Genomic DNA, 23,708 nt, shown 5'->3' with positions numbered 1-23,708 from the left:
GGCACGGGAGGCCGAATTAAGGATCGATATCCATAGTAAAATCACAAATTATGTGTAATGACTCTATGTATCCAAGTACTTTACGTCATTAATGCTCGGATCCGCATTGTACAAAACTTTGTTGACCGACCATCGGCTTCCACCTCCTCGGCCAATAGCCGAGGAGTGTTTGTCCTACTTTATAGCCTTTATGAGGGCAAAGATTTATGACAAACAAGGCAATCTGGCCATACGGTTTTATAAACAAAGGTACGTAGAGAGATATGTTATATTATTGTTTAACAGAAGAAATGTCTTCCAAAGAAAATAGTCCCACTATCGGTTCCTTTCTTTGGGTTGTCATGCTAAGCATGATCATGAAACCTCAGCTCCTATGTAAGAGCAAAAGATCGAGGATTTAGTTTGGGAGGCCAGTTAATAGCCCCCGGTAGTGTTCGGCGACAGTCGAGGTCAAGCCGGAAACACTTCGGCCAATGTTATGAATGGCCCATCATTTAATATAGTCATCGGATCGCTGAACAGTTTACACCTATTGTGATAGTCAGTTTTCGGCTTTCTCCACTGAGGTGCTTGACCATGCAAGCTGAAAGCACAATCGCAGTGGTTCTCCCTTTGCACACCTAGCCGAACAAAGCGGAACGTAGGAGGCAAGCGCGGGAGCTGGGCAACCCAACTATTGACCGAAGACACAATTCGAAACTGATGCATATATAGCAATATCCGAGAATGTTTTTGCCGAATCTCTAAAGGTGTCCGGCGTTGCACTGCGAGACTTGTGCTGAAAACACACAAATAGTTAAAAGTGCCAAAATCATGGAAAACCAAAAAAACGTCAGTAAAAACATGACGTCCGAACAAGGTCAAGTGTTCGGTGCCAATCCGAAAATTGGACTTTAGAAGAAAAAAAAGTGCTTCTGCCGTGCTTTAACTTTGCAACGACTAAGAAAAAAAACTTAGTATGAAACGGCTCAAATAAACATAAGAGCCCCCAAGTGACTTGGGTAAAAGTTGACTATAAAATGTAAGGTGACATGTAGAATGCCTTCTAGCCGGATTGTAGATCGTTTGTCGTAGCGGACCTTTTCGCTTCAACCACTGGACCCAATAGTCCGGAGTGTGTTCGAATACCCTCGCGGTTATAAAAACCGGGGCATGCGTGGAGACCAGGCGTAGGGGTCATTAGTGCTTTATCAGACAAGTGCCCAACTAGTTATGTTATATTACATGGTTAGTAAAAAACATCTTTCAGGGAGAATAGTTCCGTTAGGGGTTCCTTTCCCTGGGAGGCATATGCCCTAAAGTGCATGTCCGGACTGCAAAAAGAGCAGAAAAACATCTGGGGGCCAACAAATAGGTAAGAAATCATCTTTTAGTTCACCGACCGAGTATTTCCTTAAGAACGCTAGCTTTCGGCTTCACCCAGTCTGAGGTACACATCCGGCTGACCCGGCAGTAACAATCGCAGAGGTGCTCCCTTTACCACCTAGCCGAACAATCAGGAACGTAGGGGTAAGCACAGGAGCCAGGCAACCCAGCTTGGCCAAAACTTAAGTCATATCGATGCATATAATGGTGAATAAAAGGTACATGCGGAAGTGTGACACATGTGTTGGGCATAAAGCCCGTATTAATAAGTTTCTGTTAAAGAAGCTCCTAGGTATAATAAGCGCGGGTAGCGCGTCAAGTGTGTGCGAACAAAGTTTCGACAAGGGAAATTTTTACAAGCAACTTTTTTCCAAAAAAGTATAATGCTTGGTCGAACCGAACACAAGTTAGAAATTTAAAACTTTGAGCATGAAGGCAACTTAGCTGGTTAATGTGTTCGGTATTGACGATGCGGTCCGAGCTTGATGCAGGACAAGGTTCTATCCCCCAAGCCGGTCCCAAGGTGGCGGAGCAAAGAGCTCGGCACTGTTAAATGGTGACATAGCACGGTCAATGCAGGACGGCAGAGTGATGCCGAAGTCCCTGGCATTGAGTAATGAAGTGTTGACGAAGCCCCCCGTCCAGCCGAGGTGACGTCGAAGGATATAGTCCGGCTGGATCATTTTCCTGTGCACAAAAAATAGTGCAAACCAGAAATAGTAAAAAAGATGTTGCATAATAAATAATTTATGCAAAGTGAGTAATAAAAGAAATATGGCCTGGCGCAGAAGTCAATGTCGATGCAGGGCGGCGGCGTGATGCGGTAAAGGCATGGCAAGGCCTGAATTCACAGGTCGGTTCGAGTTCCGGATGCGGCGTTCGCCGGACTATGTACGGAAACTGACCGAACCATCATGCGACCGTCGATAATGCGGCCACCACTTGATAGACCTGTGTACATATGATGGACAAACCAGAGTAATAATTCCTTGGGAAAAATGAGCCCAAACAAGCAAAAAATACTAGGATTAATAGCACCTGGTTTATTTGTGGTAGTAATCTGAAGGAAGGTGATTCCTGGAATCAGGAGTCGATCCGCGCACCCATTGCCTGATGGGTGATAAAACGACGACATGGTAATGCTGGCAAAGGTTGGCTCGCCGAGGCAAAGCCCTCGGCCCAGCTAACGTGACGGAGCTGGTCGGCTAGTGACGCCGAAGTGTTCGGAGTAGGTTGATGAAGAGATGATGAAGCCCCCGGTCCAGCTAACGTGATGAGGCCTTGGTGTCAGCCGATGAGTCGGCGTGATGGACACCAGCTTGAAGAAGCAATAGTGCGGCCCTGCCGATGCAGGTCGTGACGTGGTCGATACCGGCTTGATGAAGAGACCATGCGGCGATGCCGGTATGCCCGCTCCGTGTAATCCGTGGGGCGGCGATGTTGGTGATGATATATCCTTCGCGGTGCCGGACTCTTGTTCGGCTTGCCAAGATGATGATCCGAAGAAGTTGAGCTTGGCTCAACAAAGTGACAACGTGTCTAGCGCAGGTCGGCAGCCGTGGAGCAATATTGCCGGACTGGTTTAACACCAGCATGATGTTGAAGATCATGTTCAAAAGATTTTAAAGTTAGTGGGATATGTTCGGGAACAAAACACAATACCCCATACAAAACTTCCTTCAAAAAGGATGTCTGAAATCCCGTTCATAAAAAAGACGAACTCGGGTCGGATTCGTTTTCGCGCAGAAAACAGATCCAAAAAGTGATGCACTAATCGGAAGGTTCCCGGAGTTTGGACGGTCGGATCGAGCTGAAATTTTGAGGGGTGGTAGATATAGAAATTCCGCAGCCGATCAACGGTTGGATCTTCCAAAGGATGTCCGAGCTAGAATCTGGACACCATGCCCTAAACTCGTCCGGATTCTCGTCCAGATTCAATGCGGCTCCGGTATATCGGAGATTGCCAGAGATTCCTCCATCAGAACTCGACGAAATTTTTCAGGGTTGTTGTAGACTCAATTCCGCACTATTCCACCGAAGCAATCGTTAAAACGACGCTTGAGGAGGCTGTGGCGGTGGACACAAGTCCGTTGTCCAGAAAAATAGTACGGTCGCCCGAGGGCAATGTTGACGTTGAGCCCCCGGCCTCCCTGGATGATTCCTCCATGATCTTGATAGAGATCGGAGTTGATGTTGATGAAGGCCCTCATCCGAACACGACGATCGGAGGTAGGGCACAGTCCATGATCGAACCAAGGTGACCAGTCGAGCTGGTGACGAAGATGCCGAAGTCACAGTTGATCTGCAGGCGAGCCATCGACCTTTTGCCGAACACACAGAGGAACTCTCAATGAAAGCACCAATGTCGGTGTCAAAACTGGCGGATCTCGGGTAGGGGGTCCCGAACTATGCGTCTAGGCGGATGGTAACAGGAGACGAGGGACACGATGTTTTACCCAGGTTCGGGCCCTCTTGATGGAGGTAAAACCCTACGTCCTGCTTGATTAATATTGATGATGTGTGTTATAAGAGTAGATCTACCACGAGATCAAGGAGGCTAAACCCTGGAAGCTAGCCTATGGTATGATTGTTGTATCTTGTCCCTCTATCGACTAGCCTGGCCTCGGTTTATATAATGCACCAGAGGCCTAGGATAACAAGAGTCCTAGCCGAATACGCCGGTGGGGGAGGAGTCTTTGTCTTGATCGCCAAGTCTTGTGGAATCTTCCTTGTATGCGGCAACTATCCGGACTGGCCCATGAGTATACGGCCATGGGGGTCCTCGGCCCAATCCAACTGATCGGGAGACGATGCGTTGAGTACCCCCTAGTCCAGGACACCGTCAGTGGGCGCCAACTATCGTGGTTTTTTCACGGCAGATGTGTCCCAGGTGCGAGGACTTAGTTGTGAGGCCAATGCATCTAAGTGGTAGCATCAACGAGGTTGAGCGCGACGAGAGACTTTCGATTTTACCCAGGTTCGGCCCCTCATGGTGGAGGTAAAAGCCTACATCCTGTTTCATTGATATTGATAATGATGACGATCTCGGTTACAAGGGCGGTGTTTTGCTACCTCTATCTCGATAGCATCTACTTTGATCTTGTCTAAGGCGTGTCTGCCTATCTCAAAACCTATCCCTCTTGGGGTGCCCTGCCCCTCCTTATATAAGTTGGAGGGGCAGCTTACATGACTAATCCTAGTAGGATTAGGGCTACTCTATTACAAGTGGAATCCTAGTCTTGCTTCCATTGTAAGGGAAATATTCCTTATGCCTTTTCTCTCAAGTCGGCCCACCATAACTTGAGTCGGCCTTCCCATGAGCTGCCTTCTGGGCTATTGAGTCTTGTTGTTCGTCTGACCCGCCTGCCGGGTCACTAATGAGTTGTCGAGCTCGGCCGTGTCACTCGTGAGTCGCCAAGTTCAGGCGGGTCACTAGTGAGTCGCCAAGCACCGGTCGGGTCATACTTCAGACCCGGTTATACCGCAGGGTATATCCTCGACAAACAGCAAATCCCACCATTTAAACCTGCTCACGTACACACATATCTCCAGTGGCCTTTATAATGACAAGTAGTAACCAATTAGGATTCTTCCGTTAGTCTCTATCGAAAGATATCCTGTCCATGTATAATCTTGTTATCGACGTGGCACTACTGGAATCGAGTTACCCGAGTGCCAAGGACACTCGGCAAATGGCCAACAATAGCCGACAAAGCCTTTGCCTAGTGCTGCATTCGGCAAAAGCCACCCGGTGTACACCTCTCCGGCAAACAGTATTTTGCCGAGAGCCAGGACATATGGGCACTCGGCAAAGACTTTGCCAAGAGCCAAAGAGTACCACCCGGCAATATAAAGTGACTCTCATGCCCGCTGATTCCGTCGGCTCTTTGCCCAGAGTGGCTCTCGGCAAAGATGCCATAGCCAACAGCTGGCCCATGCCACTTTGCCGAGAGTGGCTCTCGGCAAAGCCGCCACAGCCAACTGCCAGCATGCCACTTTGCCGAGAGTTGCTCTTGGCAAAGATCGGTTCACAGACAACTTTTTACTGCTTTTCCCGTGATCCCTGCCACAATAAATTATATACAATACACAAACAAGCATTTTAAGTCTCATTGTCTAACACCAAACTCACATAACCATTACATAAACGAACTTCTTTTGAGATCACAAGGTTGCTCTTTAGTAAAAATGCCTACATACTAAACAATAAAGTGGTCAATGCATGTATTGTGTTGGAACCATGGCAACCAAAAGAAACAACCAAACGTGTATGTGTTGGAATCATTTTCTTCCTTTTCTAATATCCAAGCATGTATTGTGTATTTTGGCACATCACCAAACAGTGATTCTAATTCAACCTTCATTTTCTCCTGATCAAGACACCTCACGTTATCGCTAACAGTGACGAGCGAAACTAACTTAACTTGAATCAGACCAAGGTCTTGTATGTCTTGGTGGTCTATGGTACATATAGAACTAGTGTTGGACATAGCATCCTCTCCCCCTTGAAAGGAAACTGTCCTCAGTTTCAATTCTATCTTCTCAGCATAAGCATCTGCAAAACTGTCGAGGCCAAATATTCCGCATGTTGAATGTCCACGTCTGCTTCCTCTTGGTCATTGAGTACCTTCACATAAAGCGGCACCTCTGGCGGACATGAAACTCGAAAACTGTGCCTTTCTGTTCACCAGCAATGCTAAGAAATTGGCCATTGCCGATGGCGATTACACGGTGTCTGAACATAAATTTTTCAAGTTGTCTATAGAGGCCCCTGCTCTTGTTTCTCTTCGCCTAACCGACGACGCGTCTGATCCCCTTGTTGATACGACCGAACCACATACCCTGCCGACACTTATCAATGCCTCGATCCTACTGCCCTGGATGAACTGGATTGAACAGCTGAATGTTCTTCTCATGCTGTCTAATGTGACAACCTTGCACTTGTTGGATTTTGATGTCACGGTAATATCTTCTTCTTGATATCTTCACTTTGCATCTTCCGTTTGTTCTATATCTATCTAGAGCCATCTTCTTCTTGATATCTTCACTTTGCATCTTCCGTTTGTTCTATATCTATCTAGAGCCATTGAATTGAAAGATAAGAAATTGATTGTCTGTATGTATGATTTTCTCTTTCAGTTGCCGTTCTTTATGAGTCTTGAGCATCCTCCCGTATTCAAGTTTGAGAACCTGAGAAGCTTGTCCCTGGACCAGTGTCTTATCAGCGACGACTTCCTCGGGCTGCGCCAATACCTACACAACTCGCCTAACCTGCAGAAGCTCACTTTGCACCATTGCAAGGTGCTACTGCTACTTCTTTCATCAACTATTAATTATCATAGCTCAATACATTCTGTAATATAATAGTATTGATTCCTTTGTGTTGTTCGACAGGTCTGCGATTTCCTTCCTACAAAGGAGGTGATGGAACACCACCAGTCATATTCCAAGGACCTGGTGCGTTTCAATTGCAACAACCTTAGGCTCGGTGAAATCATATACCAAGATGGTGATGATAATGTGCACCTACAAGTCAAGTGTTTGGTGGGCATATTGAGGAATCTGCCAAACAACAAGATCGAACTCACTCGCCTCCAGGAAAATACACAGGATCTAACTTATTTATTAGCAGAACCATATGTCAATACATTGTGGTGTTTTTTGTTTGCTGATTTCTTCCCAGGTTTCATGTGTAAGCATATATATGCACCATGGACTTGTTTACTAAGTCATTTAGGCCTTGGCAGCTATGGGTTGTGGCATCTTTGTTGTTTGCCTTTTATCATAATTACCATGCATTTGGCAATAAGTATTAGGCAGTATAAGAAAAAGGGAAGGGAACCCCAGGTTTCCATGGAGTTTGAATATTCAGTTTCAGTTGGTGTTGTCCTCGTCTTTAGGTCATGGGGGTTGAGCAATGGGTAGAGGATTTTCCCCAGCTGGTTATTTTTCCCTGGAGCAGTGTAGAGAGAGTTTTCGATCTGTTTCCTTAGTTGCTGTTAACTTTTTTAGCCATGTGATTGTTTGTTTGCAGGATTTTCCAGCAATTTCTTCTCGACATAAATTGGTAAAGCTATCCTCATTATTCAGTCACAGTATTTTCTTGATCATTCAATTATTTATTTTAATTCAACTTTTGCTTATGGACTGTGTGCTTGTGAATAGCTGCAATTAGCTAGGAGACATGTCTCTGCACATGAATTAGTTATATTTACGTCGGGGATTGGGAGGAGTACATCTTTATCTCTGCACATGAATTTGCTTACTGACTGACTGCTTAGTAAATTGCTGGATAGAGTTTGTTATCGTCACATATTTAATACATAGAGCTCTAGGGTGCTCCAATTGGCCTATAGTAGTTACTTCTTTTATGGAAAAAGTAGAAACGATAATTATATGATGTGCATATAGGAATAATTCGTGTGTGGATTTTTTGTACCCCCATACCAGCGTACCATCTATATAAACCATTCGGTTTGCATCAAGATTTGTGTTATCCTTATAAGGAAAAATCTCTTTTTTGTTTCTTCCAAACAAGAGAACATTTGACCTTTGCAGATAAACTATACACAAGTGGGTGCAACCTGAACTTTGCCTTGGTAGATATGTGATTTTCCAAACAAGTCTTTTTCATAACCAAATGGTGGGTGTACAACATAAATGCATTGGATGCACAACATAGTAATATGTAATATTCTATAGTGAAGGGAATAGTAGCAAATTAAACACAATATCAAATGCTAAGTCGAGGCACTCGCATGCAATGCATGCATGCCGCCTGACTGGCATCAACTTATTGCACATAGAGCAGCAAATATAACAATGGCAACGCAGGCACGCTCATCGACACTCTTGAATCCACGCATGTCGATGCGTTCCTGCATGATCGATCGCACACAGTTGATCCTGCAGAGGTTTGTGCACTCGGGCACGCACAAGTCGGATTGGATGAGGGAGCAGTAGTTGCACAGGGTGGGAAAGATGTTGCAGAAGCTGTTGCAGAAGTAGGGGCGCTGCGCATTGCACGCCTGGCCACATCCCGGTCCGCACTCGTCGCATGTTATGTCCTGTGCGGCCGCCGGCGCCTGCAGCTGGATCATCAGGACCAGCACGGCACATAAGGCAGCTGTCACCTTGAGAGGCGCCATTTCTTGGGCTGGATATGGTTATGATGGATGTGTTCGATCGAACTCGATCTGTAGAGAGGAAGAAGATGGGGGATGCTGGCTAGCTGGCTGATGGAGGTTATCCTTATTCCCTAGCCAGATGCAGCATCCTTCTTGGATAGCTATAAGCTAGTAGCTGTCATTGCATTATTTTAGCTAGCATGCACCAGGCATACTATCGTTGACTAACTACTTAATTCGATGGAGATGATTATATAAATTATCTCATGATCCCATTCCTTAATTCTCTATTGGTACTATATGACGTAACATGAAATAAAAGCATCTATTGACCTGTTTATAGAAAAAAAACATCTTTTTTCTTCTTTTGAGAAGCATCTGTAGACCTTGAAGAAAAATATGTAATCACCTCGTGTTCCACGCCTTGAGCAAAGTCTGCTCCCATGAGTGAGACTAGCCATAACATACCCGCTACTCTGGCTATATTACTACCTCTATAGTGGGTACTAGTAACATATGTGTGATTTCATGCAAAGCTTCATTTATTAGGTTATAGACTCATATTGTCTTGGGATTTGTGAGGTTATGGTAACTAGCTAAGTTACTCAATTTACACCTCTCCTCATTAACTCGTTGCCATATAGGCAAATTGGTTGACTTGGACCTAATATTACTCTTGAAGTTACTGCCACTATGTCTAGTCTGAGTCCCAAATAGTCCGTGGAAAAAGCAAGATGGCCAACACTGATAGCTAAACGCGGAGTGCACGCAACCATATGGAGGTTCCAGGAAATTGCCTTTGGTTAGTGACATGTTTTTTTCTTTTTTGAAAAGGAGATTTAAATCCTCGGCTTCTCCATCAATCCTTGCATACTGTCACCTTTATTAATTATTCAACAAAGTTCTAACAAGAACATACATCAAGCCATCTGAAGCCACCACTTACACCTAACAACTCAACAACATGGAGTGCCCGTCTCTCCCACCATCTAGAATTGAGGTCACCACCGATCTACCCGCATAACATATGAGCAGCCTACACTTGGTGCAGCAAATCTAACGCGTACACCACACACACATGCATGTGTTAGAAGCCGCCACCACCATCAAACCGCTGACCCATGTCTAGAAAAGATATCTGCATCATCCTTCCCAGGACGACCATCCGTCGATGCCACCACGGCGACGAACAGCGCTGCCGCCTTACGCTCGTCCATTCAGACGCATCTGTCGTGGAGACTCGGCTGCACCATGCCGCCAACATCCACTGTCGTCAACGTGGTAGATGCGACGCCGCTTCACCTACCAACCTCCACAACATCGCCGCCGCTAGAGACCATGCCACGCGGATTCCACCAACCATAGCAACTCTCCCCCCAACACCCAAGCTTCCCAAGATGGCGCCCCCATGGAGGGGTACAATGTGCAGGGTCACCAACGCCCAATCCAATTCGGATTTTGGACTCTCGCTCGTTCGGGAGGGGGTTGGGGCTGGATAGGAGGGACCTCAGCTTTGCCTCCAAGGAGGGTAATGACATCGAGAGCCGACGCCGATATTGGGCTGAACCAGCCGACCAAAGTCTCCTCCAGTCCCCATCTGATGAAAGCACAACCTCATCGTGCTACTCATCTGGCCCGATCTTTCACGATACAATAAACTCCCTCGAAGTCAGCAGATAAGATCTCCCAATTACGCGAGCAGTACACATAACCTGAAGATGGGGTAACGACAACCAATAGAAATTGCATACAAAATAAATAACTGCGACACCCTAAGACGGCCAGTTCATGGTCGATACACGACGTTGTCTAAACTCCAAAATATAACCTGCTTTTACAAAGAGCGTACCTATATATACAGCTAGCCAACTCAAACCTGCCTAATAAGTTAGACTAAACAATAACTTCTTTATCTCTAACTCTCGACCAACCCCTGAGGAAGTAAATTTGATCACAAGCTTTAACTTAGCAAGTAATCGTTACAATTTAAATATTTAAAGTAATTGAACACAATTTTCTGGCAGCCCTCATCCAATGTTTCTCAAGGACAGCAAATCCCACCATTTAAACCTGCTCACGTACACATATATCTCCAGTGGCCTTGATAGTAAGAAGTAGTAAGCAATTGGGATTCATCCGTTAGTCTCAATCAAAAGGTATCCTGTCCATATATAGTCTTGTTCTGGACGTGGCACCCAAAAGAAACAACCAAGTTGACGCATGCCTTGATCAAACGTGTATGTGTTGGAATTATTTTCTTCCTTTTCTAATATACAAGCATGTATTGTGTATTTTGGCACATCACCAAATAGTGATTCTAACTCAACCTTCATTTTCTCCAGATTAAGACACCTCATGTTATCGCTAACAGTGACGAGCGAAATTAACTTAACATGAATCAGACCAAAGTCTTGTATGTCTTGGTGGTCGAGGGTACAAATAGAACTAGTGTTGGCCATATCATCCTCTACCCATTGAAATGAAACTGTCCTCGGTTTCGATTCTATCTTCTCAGCATATGCATTCGCAAAAACTGCCGCGGCCAAAAATTCAGCATGTTGAATGTCCACGTCTGCTTCCTCTTGGTCATTGATTACCTTCACATCAATTGCTTCCTGAGCATGATCACCCCTTTGCCGATCTGCCATACTGCTCTAGGTTATATGAGTCATGTGGTATAAGTAGCCCCTTTCGTAAAAAAGAAAATTCAGCATCATAATGATCAGTTAATTGTCTCATGTCTCTCCATGGTTTTCCCAACATTATAGAAAACACATGCATAGGCATAGGAAGCACATCACACACGACTAGATCACCATATCCGCACAAAGTGAAACGTACATAGACATGCTGCGTGATCTCGACAAAACTTGTCCTTCCACCAAAGCTCGTATGGTTCTGGATGTTCAATCAACGACAAGTTCAAAGCATTAACTATAGTCTTACTCACCAAATTCATACGGGAACAACAATTCATCAACGCGGCACTATTAGCTGGCTCGACGTGCAAACGCTAAAGCATTGGTACCAAGGCAAGGCACGCAATGGATCCTCCTCCATCGCCATCACCATTTGTGAACTACAATCTTTCTTCATGCTAAATAAAAATATCAATCGTAACTGAAAGAAAACAATTGTACCGTGAACAACCTGTGCTTTGAATACCAACTGATGAAAGCAGAACCCCGCCGTGCTACTGATTTGGCCCGATCTTTCACAATAGAATGAACTCCTCCGCATTCAGCTCATAAAATCTCCCAGTTATGCGAGCAGTACACGTAACCTGAAGATAGGCTAACAACAACCCATGGATAATCCCTCGACACACGAAGAACCTCCCGTCGAAGTAGACGTAACCAACACACAAGCTGTCGAAAACGACAGACCTCGAGCCAAGTATGACTTTCACATAGAAACTTTATACAAAATAAATAACAGTTACGCCCGCGACGTTGTCTAAACTCCAAAATATAAACTGCTTTTACAAAGAGCGTACCATGACTATATATCCCCGTACAGCTAGCCGACTCAAACTTGCCTAATAATTTGACCAAACAAAAACTTCTTTATCTCTAACTCTCCACCAACACTTAAGGAAATAAATCTGATTACAAGCTTTGACTTAGCAAGTAATCATTATAATTTCAATACTTAAAGTAATTAAACACAATTTCCTGGCTGCCACCATCCCATCTATACGTTTTTTTAACTCCCATCCAATCTATACGTACTAGTAAAGGACATAGGTATTCTTAGTCCGTCATGCTATCTCATAGAAAACCCCCTTCTTACTTAAACCCACAGTACATATCAAATGTTTTTTTAAATACTCATATCTCCTAAACCGTAACTCCAAATTTAACATGTTATATATAAAATTTGATTAGAAAAATAGATAGAATCTGAATATGATGTTATTTTACCTGTTATCCATTTAAAAAAATATTATCTAGGATGCAGTCTTAATAAACAACAGTGCATTATACGTCTTTCTTTCATATCGGTACTGATCTAGATTGTGGATGAACATCTCAGACAAATCACGACCGGAGACGAAATTGAGGATCACTTACCCGTTTCTTTGCATGTATTAAATCCACATGCAAGTCGTGTTTAAATAGAGGACATATGGAATCTTGAACTTGTGTTTTTGTAGGCAAACACCATCTTTGTTTTGGGGCCGTAGCTACAAATACTCAGATTATAGATAATTTTTTGTGAATTAAAGGCATGTGGTATTCTTTTCTTCCATTGCAACACACGATCCCTTTTGCTAGTTTTTCTCAAGGATAGCATATCCCACCATTTAAACCTGCTCATGTACACATATATCTCCGGTGGCCTTGATCGTGAGAAGTAGTAACCAATTAGGATTCTTCCATTAGTCTCAATCAAAACGTATAATGTCCATGTATACTCTTGTTCTGGACGTGGTAACCAAAAGAAACAACCAAGTTGACGCATGCCTTGATAAAAGTGTATGTGTTGGAATTATTTTCTTCCTTTTTTAATATCCAAGCATGCATTGCGTATTTTGGCACATCACCAAATTGTGATTCTAATTCAACCTTCATTTTCTCCTGACCAAGACACCGCACGTTATCGCTTACAGTGACGAGCGAAACTACCTTAACTTGAATCAGACCAACGTCTTGTATGTCATGGTGGTCGACGGTACAAATAGAACTAGTGTTGGCCACATCCTCCTCACCCCCGTGAAACGAAACCGTCCTAAGTTTCAAGTCTATCTTCTCAGCATATGCATCCGCAGAAAATGTCGAGGCCAAGAATTCGGCATGTTGAATGCCCACGTCTTCTTCCTCTTGGTCTTTGAGTACCATCAAATCAATTATTGCTTCCTGAGAAGGTCACGCCTTTGCCGATCTGCCATGTACGGCTCCAGGGTATAGGAGTCATGTGGTATAAGTTGCCCCTTTCGTAAAAAACAAAATTCACCATCAAAGTTAATTGTATCTTGCCCGTCCATGGTTTTTCCAACATTATAGAACACACATGCATATGCATAGGAAGCACATCACAGACGACTAGATCACCATATCTGCATAAAGTGAAACATACTTCCACGCGATGCATGATCTCGATAAAACTTGTCCTTCCACCAAAGCTCGTATGGTTCTGAATGTTCAATCAACGGCAAGTTCAACGCATGAACTACAGTCTTAGTCAACAAATTCATACTGGAACAACAATTCATCAATGTGGCACTATTAGCTGGTCCGACACGCAAACGCGTAAAGCATTGGTACCAAGGCAAGGCACGCAATGGATCCTTATCCATAGCCATCAACATTTGCAAACTACAATCTTTCTTCATGATAAATAAAAATATCGATCGTAACTAGAAGAAAACAATTGTACCGTGAACAACCTGTGCTCTAAATACCAACTGACGAAAGCAGAACCTCATCGTGCTACTGATTTGGCCCGATCTTTCACGATAGAATGAACTCCTCCGCATTCAGCTGATAAAATCTCCCAATTACGGCAGCAGTACACGTAACCTGAAGATAGGGTAATGACAACCCATGGATAATCCATCGACACACGAGGAACCTCCCGTCGAAGTAGACGTAACCAACACACAAGCCGTCGGAAACGACACACCTCGAGCCAAGTATGACTTTCACACAGAAACTTTATACAAAATAAATAACAGTGACACCCGCGAAGCTGTCTAAACTGCAAAATATAAACTGCTTTTACAAAGAGCGTACCATGACTATATATACCCGTATAGCTAGCCTGACTCAAACTGCCTAATAAGTTGACCAAACAAAAACTTCTTTATCTCTAACTCTCGACCAACACTTAAGGAAGTAAATCTGATTACAAGCTTTAACTTAGCAAGTAATCATTACAATTTCAATACTTTAAGTAATTAAACACAATTTCCTGGCTGCCCCCATCCAATCTATACCTTTTTTTTAAAACTCCCATCCAATCTATACCTACTAGTAAAGGAAATAGGTATTCTTAGTCCATCATGCTATTTTATAGAAAATCCCCTTCTGACTTAGACCCGCAGTACATATCAAATATTTTAAAACACTCATATATTTTAAATCGTAACTCCAAATTTAACATGTTATATAAGAAATTTGATTAGAAAAATATATAGAATCCAAATATGATGTGATTTTACCTGTTATCAATTTAAAAAATATTATCTAGAACGCAGTTTTAATCAATAGTGCATTATACATCTTTCTTTCATATCGGTGCTGATCCAGATTGTCGATGAACATCTCAGCAAAATCGGATTAGAGATGAAATTGAGGATCACTTACCCGTTTCTTTGCATGTATGAACTCTACATGCAAGCGATGTTTAAATAGAAGACAAGTAGAATCTTGAACTTGCATTTTTGTAGGCAAAGACCATCTTTGTTTGGGGGACATAGCTACAAATACTCAGATTATAAATCATTTTTTGTGAATTAAGAGCATGTGGTAATCTTTTCTTACGTTGCAACGCACGGTCCCTTTTGCTAGTTTTTCTCAAGGACAGCATATCCCACCATTTAAACCTGCTCAGGTACACATATATGTCCGGTGGCCTTGCTCGTGAGAAGTAGTAACCAATTAGGATTCTTCCATTAGTCTCAATCAAAAGGTATCATGTCCATGTATACTCTTGTTCTGGACGTGGTAACCAAAAGAAACAACCAAGTTGACGCATGCCTTGATAAAAGTGTATGTGTTGGAATTATTTTCTTCCTTTTATAATATCCAAGCATTCATTGCGTATTTTGGCACATCACCAAATTGTGATTCTAATTCAACCTTCATTCTCTCCTGAACAAGACACCTCACGTTATCGCTTACAGTGACGAGCGAAACTACCTTAACTTGAATCAGACCAACGTCTTGTATGTCATGGTGGTCGACGGTACAAATAGAACTAGTGTTGGCCACATCCTCCTCACCCCCTTGAAAAGAAACCGTCCTAAGTTTCAAGTCTATCTTCTCAGCATACGCATCCGCAGAAACTGTCGAGGCCAAGAATTCGGCATGTTGACTGCCAATGTCTGCTTCCTCTTGGTCATTGAGTACCTTCAAATCAATTGCTTCCTGAGCAGGATCACGCCTTTGCCGATCTGCCATCTACGGCTCCAGGGTATAGGAGTCTTGTGGTATAAGTTTCCCCTTTCGTAAAAAACAAAATTCACCATCATAATGATAGTTAATTGTATCTTGCCCGTCCATGGTTTTCCCATCAGTATAGAACACACATGCATATGCATAGGAAGCACATCACAGACGACTAGATCACCATATCTGCATAAAGTGTGACATACATCCACCAAAGCTCGTATGGTTCTGGATGTTCAATCAACGGCAAGTTCAAAGCATGAACTACAGTCTTAGTCACCAAATTCATACTGGAACAACAATTCATCAACGTGGCACTCTTAGCTGGTCCGACGCGCAAATGCGTAAAGCATTGGTATCAAGGCAAGGCACGCAATCGATCCTTCTCTATCGCCATCACCATTTGCAAACTACAATCTTTCTTCATGATAAATAAAAATATCAATCGTAACTGGAAGAAAACAATTGTACGTTGAACAACATGTGCTCTCAATACCAACTGACGAAAGCATAACCTCATCATGCTACTGATTTGGCCCGATCTTTCACGATAGAATGAACTCCTCCGCATTCAGCTTATAAAATCTCCCAATTACGCGAGCAGTACACGTAACCTGTAGATAGGGTAACGACAACCCATGGATAATCCCTCGACACACGAAGAACCTCTCGTCAAAGTAGACGTAACCAACACACAAGCCGTCGGAAACGACACACCTCGAACCAAGTATGACTTTCACACAGAAACTTTATACAAAATAAATAACAGCGACACACGCGAAGCTGTCTAAACTCCAAAATATAAGCTGCTTTTACAAAGAGCGTACCATGACTATATATACCCAGTCAACTAGCCTGACTCAATCTTGCCTAATAAGTAGACCAAAAAAATTCTTTATCTCTAACTCTCGACCAACACTTAAGGAAGTAAATCTGATTACAAGCTTTAACTTAGCAAGTAATCATTACAATTTCAATACTTAAAGTAATTAAACACAATTTCATGGCTGCCGCCATCCAATCTATACCTTTTTTATGAAATCCCATCCAATCTATACCTAGTAGTAAAGGAAATGGGTATTCTTAGTCCGTCATGCTATTCTATAGAAAAACCCCTTCTGATTTAGACCTGCAGTACATATCAATTTTTTTAAAACAATCATATATTTTAAACGATAACTCCAAATTTACATGTTATATAAGAAATATGATTAGAAAAATAAATAGAATCTAAATATGATGTTATTTTACCTATTATCAATTTAAAAAATATTATCTAGGATGCAGTTTTAATAAACAATAGTGCATTATACATCTTTCTTTCATATCGGTGTTGATCCAGATTGTGGATGAACATCTAAGCAAAATCGGGATTGGAGATGAAATTGAGGATCACTTACCCGTTTCTTTGCATGTAATAAATCTACATGCAAGCCGTGTTTAAATAGAAGACAAGTAGAATCTTGAACTTGCATTTTTGTAGGCAAAGACCATCTTTGTTTGGGGGACGTAGCTACAAATACTCAGATTATAGATCATTTTTTGTAAATTAATAGCATGTGGTATTCTCTTCTCTCATTGCAATGCACGGTCCCTTTTGCTAGTGTTTCTCAAGGACAGCATATCCCACCATTTAAACCTGCTCCAGTACACAGATATCTCCGGTGGCCTTGATCGTGAGAAGTAGTAACCAATTAGGATTCTTCCATTAGTATCAATTAAAAGGTATCATGTCCATGTATACTCTTGTTCTGGACGTGGCAACCAAAAGAAACAACCAAGTTGACGCATGCCTTGATCAAACGTGTATGTGTTAGAATTATTTTCTTCCTTTTCTAATATCCAAGCATGCATTGCGTATTTTGGCACATCACCAAATAGTGATTCTAATTCAACCTTCATTTTCTCCTGACCAAGACACCTCACGTTATCACTTACAGTGACGAGCGAAACTTCCGTAACTTGAATCAGACCAACGTCTTGTATGTCATGGTGGTCGACGGTACATATAGAACTAGTGTTGGCCACATCATCCTCTCCCCCTTGAAACGAAACCATCCTAAGTTTCAAGTCTATCTTCTCACATATGCATCCGCAGAAACTGTCGAGGCCAAGAATTCGGCATGTTGAATGCCCACATCTGCTTCCTCTTGGTCATTGAGTACCTTCAAATCAATTGCTTCCTGAGCATGATCACGCATTTGCCGATCTGCCATGTACGGCTCCAGGGTATAGGAGTCATGGGGTATAAGTTGCCCCTTTCGTAAAAAATAAAATTCACCATCATAATGATAAGTTAATTATCTCATATCCGTCCATGGTTTTCCCAACATTATAGAACACACATGCATATGCATAGGAAGCACATCACACACGACTAGATCACCATATCTGCATAAAGTGAAACATACTTCCACGCGATGCATGATCTCGATAAAACTTGTCCTTCCACCAAAGCTCGTATGGTTCTGGCTGTTCAATCAACGGCAAGTTCAAAGCATGAACTATAGTCTTAGTCACTAAATTCATACTGGAACAACAATTCATCAACGTGGCACTATTAGCTTGTCCGACGCGCAAACGCATAAAGCATTGGTACCAAGGCAAGGCACGCAATGGATCCTTCTCCATCGCCGTCACCATTTGCGAACTACAATCTTTCTTCATGATAAATAAAAATATCAATGGTAATTGGTAGAAAACAATTGTACCGTGAACAACATGTGCTCTGAATACCAACTGCCGAAAGCAGAACCTCATCGTGCTACTGATTTGGCCCGATCTTTCACGATATAATGAACTCCTCCGCATTCAGCTGATAAAATCTCCCAATTACGCGAGCAGTACACGTAACCTGAAGATAGGGTAACGACAACCCATGGATAATCAAAGTAGATGTAACCAACGCACAAGCCGTCGGAATCGACACACCTCGAGCCAAGTATGACTTTCACACAGAAACTTTATACAAAATACATGACTAGATCACCATATCCGCATAAAGTGAAACGTACTTTGACGCGATGCATGATCTCGATAAAACTTGTCCTTCCACCAAAGCTCGTATGATTCTGGGTGTTCAATCAATGGCAAGTTCAAAGCATCAGAGATGGAACCCCAACTCAAATCCCAATTAAAAGTATCATCATTAACCCAAATCAAATTAATTAAAGTAACGTGATGAGATCACATCAATAGATTCAAGTACTAGATACTCAAGATGTCCTTAATCGGGGACATGGCTAATCATGATTAGTTTATACACTCTGCAGATGTTTGCGCATTTTCCCCACAAGACTCGACCGCATCCATGATCGGATGATCGAGACATAGTCTTTCTGAAGCACTTACTCTCTACTCCGGGCAGACCAGTACACCTAATTTCCCCTACATCTGCTAGTACACCTCTTTGAGAGCTCATGCAACTTACTCAACTATGCCAGAGCCCATAATGGCTTGTGGCTGCACACGGAAGTTTCTAGCATGAATAATCTTATGATCCCTTTGAGCCAGGGTGGCATTCCATAGGATGATCACACGGGTACTCTGGGATCTCCTAGGACAACACTGGATTCCCCATGTGCCTGCAACAAATCCACCCTGATGTGTATTAAAGTAGCAACCTTAATGTTAACCATGATTAAAATAACTCTAACACTTCCATGTGTGAATCACGATCCAATCCCCGTCTACGAGCATGGCTAAGCAATAAGAAGCATAACGTATATTCTCGGGGTGGTCAAAAGTTATTAGGTTCCTACCTCAAGTACTACAACCAAACCACATGTTCCCAATCCTACTCATGAAATTGTTTGAGGAGTGATATTAATGCATAGTAAAAACTAGGTATAAAAGAGTATGATCAAAGTGTAACTTGCTTTGCTGACGATCTGCAAACTCTAGAGATTCATAGTAACAAGCTTCGCACTCCGGGTAATCTAGCATAGACAACAGTAGCATACATAAGCAATCACTCAGACGAAGCAACGAGAAAACCGAGAAAAGATCCAAATCAAATACGAAACAAGCAAACGGCTTAAACTAACAAAATTAAAACCTAATAGCAAAATTATCACATGGATTAGATCTTAACAGTAGGTACATGTGATTAGCTATGATTTGCAAAAAGATTCAACTCTAACAGAGAAACGAAACTCAAGATACAAATGAAACAAGATCGTTTACTAATCTGGACTAAACTCAAATATTACAGTACAAAAATCATATTCAAGTTGGTTAACTGGAAAGAACAGAACAATACGAAGATTTAGGCGCTGGTTTCATCTAATTTGGATAAATGAGTAAAAAGTTATGCTAGTTTAAAAATCAGGGGCTAAATCACGAGAAAACTATTCACGGATAGGTCCCTGGCCAAAAAATAAACTAAAAAGAAAAATACTACTGTACGAACATTCGCTAACAGAATTTATACGATGAAAACCGTTCGTTAAAACGAACAAACGAACGTTTGTTAAATAAATAAACCCTAAAAACCGATCTAACTAAACCGAACTGAAGAAAAACTGAAGAAAAATAAACCGATTCATATCGGTTCGTCGTCGACGGCAACGGCGACGACTCGGCGGCGGCGGGCGACGGCGCGGGCATTGGGAGGCGGGGTGGCGAGTGGCGGCGGGTGTGCAGCGGCGGCAGCAGCTCGGGGCGGCGCCAGAAGGCCTCAGCGATGGTGGCGCTCGGCGGCGACATCGACGCAAGGCGGTGGCGACGCTGGTGGCAAGGCTGCGGGGCGGCGGTGGCGAGATGAGGAGGAGGCGGCGGCCTCGGGGCTGCTTATAAAGCCTCGGGGGGTGCGCGGCTTGGAGGAGGGGGCGGCGGTGTGTAGAGTCCTAGCCGGACTCGGCAGCATGCGGCGGCGGGATTCGTCCCGCACTTGGGGATGAGCCGGTCGGGCGCTGGGCCGGCTTGTTGGGCCAGCTGGGCTTCAGCCCAGTCGGTCCGAAACTTTTTTTAAAAACAATTTTGCCGCGAGGAAAAATCCTAAATAAATATAAAAAAATTCTAAAAATTCCAGAAACAATTTTCACCGTCCAAACCTAATATTTAGGACAAGATGAACATTTTGCTGGACTAAGATGCAGTTTTCAAAAGTGCAATATTTTTCTAATTCAAATAAAATACCAATAATATCATAATTTGATTTTAAAATTATTTCTCCAATATTTCTCTTAGGTTGAAGAAGTCATATTATCTTCTCTCATATATTTCTAATATTGGGAATAATTGGAGAGAAAATAATAAAATCAAATTGGTCCTTTCTTTAAATTTAAAGTAAATCCAATATGAATTTTGTGAAACCTCCAACTATCTCATTGGGTCCTTGAGTTGCTTAAGATTTCCAGGATCACAACAAAATGCAAGAATAAAATGATATGCCTATGATGATCTATGTATAACATCCAAATTGAAAATTCGGATGTTACAAATCTACCCCCCTTAAGATGAATCTTGCCCTCGAGATTCTGGTTGGTCAGCAAAAAGGTTTGGGTGGTCTTTGCAAAGGTCTTCTTCTCGCTCCCGGGTGGCTTCCTCCTAGGTATGGTGGCTCCACTGAACTTTGCAAAACTTGATAACCTTGTTGCGAGTAACTCGACTGGAAAACTCGAGAATCTTGACTGGCTTCTCTTCATAGGTCAAATCATTGTCTAACTGAATTGCTTCCAATGGCACTGTATCTCTCAGAGGAATATCGGCCATCTCTGCATGGCACTTCTTCAATTGGGAAACATGAAACACATCATGAACTCCTGACAATCCTTCTAGTAATTCCAGCTTGGATGCAACTTCTCCCATACGTTTCATAATTTGGTATGGTCCCACAAAACGTGGTGCTACCTTTCCTTTGACTCCAAAACGTTCCACTCCTTGAAGTGGGGACACATGAAGATATGCTCTATCTCCGACTTTGTGAACTTTCTCCTTCCGTTTAGTATCTGCATAACTCTTCTGCCTGGACTAAGCTACCTTAAGTTTGTTGCGAATCAACTTAACCTTCTCTTCAGAGTCTTTGATTAAGCCTGGTCCGAACAACTGTCGATCTCCAACTTCATCCCATGATAACGGTGTCCTGCACCTCCTTCCGTACAAAGCTTTGCAAGGGGCCATCTTCAAACTGGCTTGATAACTGTTGTTATAGGAGAACTCTACATATGGCAGATTGTCATCCAAACTAGATCCATAATCTAGCGCACAAGCCCTCAACATGTCTTCCAAAATCTGATTGACTCTCTCGGTTTGTTCATCCGTCTGTGGATGAAAGGCTGTACTGAACTCTAGCCTGGTACCCAAAGTTTCATGCAACTGATTCCAAAACTTTGAAGTAAACTGGGTTCCTCTATCTGATACAATGGTCCTCAGAACTATATGCAGACATACGATCCTGGTCATGTATATCTTTGCCAACTTAGCACTCTTATAGGTTGTCTTCACCGGGCTGAAATGAGCTACTTTTGTCAAACGATCGACTACAACTCAGATAGAGTCATAGTCTGAATGAGTCCTGGGTAATCCATTGATAAAATCCATGCCAAGTTTATCCCACTTCCATTCGGGTATCGGCAATGGCTGTAGCAATCCTGCTGGCTTCTGATGTTCTGCCTTAACTCTCTGACATACATCACATATTGCTACATACTCGGCAATATCCTTCTTCATTCCTGTCCACCAGAAACTTTCCTTCAAATCCAAATACATCTTAGTGTTGCCTAGGTGAATCCAGTAGGGTGAATCATCGGCCTCCTACAGAATCAACTTCCTGATCTCGGGGTCATTAGGCACATATATGCGATCCTCAATCCATAAGGTGTCATTCTCATCCTCACGAAATCCTTTAGCCTTTCCTTTACTCATCCTTTCCTTTATCTCGGCAATCTCCTTGTCAGTCTTCTGGGCTTCTCTTATCTTTCCCAATAAAGTGGACTGAATTTCCAATGCTGCAACATAACCTCTCGGAACTATCTCCAAGCATAGCTCTCAAAGATCATCTGCTAACTACTTGGGTAATCCTTCGGGTATGAGGGTGTTAGCATAACCCTTGCGGCTCAACGCATCTGCTACGACATTGGCCTTTCCTGGATGATAGTGCAATTTCATATCATAACCTTTGATGGGCTCCAACCATCTCCTTTGCCTGAGGTTCAACTCCTTCTGCGTGATGATGTATTTCAAACTCTTATGATCCGTGTATACATCACAATGGTTTCTGATGAGAAAATGTCTCCATGTCTTCAGTGAATGCACTACGGTTGCTAACTCCAAATCATGCGTAGCATAATTCAATTCATGAGGTTGAAGCTGTCGTGAGGCATATGAAATCCAACTTCCTTTAACCAAAACTCACATTTGTTGAACTTGGCATACAACTGATGTTCCCTGAGCTTCTCAAGAACCAAACGCAAATGCTCCTTATGCTCTTCTTCATTCTTCGATTGTCCATGTTCTACTTATGTTTGAGATGATGCATTCGACCAAACAAACATGGTGCCGAAACTACCAAATTCTTTGAAGACACATGTTACATAAACTGAATTTTCAATCATGGCTACATACATGCAAACAAATATGTGCACATCACCTGCATTTGCATATGCAACGGCTTCATGCATGAGAGGATAGGCACGGGGCAGCAGGGCAATTTCACCTTCAGGCGACAGGTGGAAGGAAATGCAAATGGTTGACGGGAATGTGAGGACGAGCTCCGACAGTGGTGACTATAGGCATGAAGAGTACTCAGGTACTTGGTGCAGGAGCTGCATGACAGAACCAAGCAGCTAGACGAAATCGCCTCCGCCGGCTAACGGATCCCCTCTGCCGCTCCTCTGTCAAAATTGAAGATATCACCATGGCATCATCCAACTATATTGACAATGATGAAATTATAAAATTTATGGATTAAACTCATAACATGTGAGAAATCCGGTTGTCATTAAATGGCATCAAGAAGAGATTCGCATTGCCAATACCAGTAGATAAGAAGCCAAATCATGTTGCAATCCCATTGTATCTAGCATGAGTCGGGATCAGAGAAGAGACGGTTGAACACACAAATAGATCAGAGAAGAGACAATCATATTGAGTTAGGATGGAG

Source organism: Triticum aestivum, chromosome 5B (genome assembly GCF_018294505.1).
Source record: "Triticum aestivum cultivar Chinese Spring chromosome 5B, IWGSC CS RefSeq v2.1, whole genome shotgun sequence".
Classification (NCBI taxonomy): domain Eukaryota; kingdom Viridiplantae; phylum Streptophyta; class Magnoliopsida; order Poales; family Poaceae; genus Triticum; species Triticum aestivum.
This window is presented reverse-complemented; position numbering follows the sequence as displayed.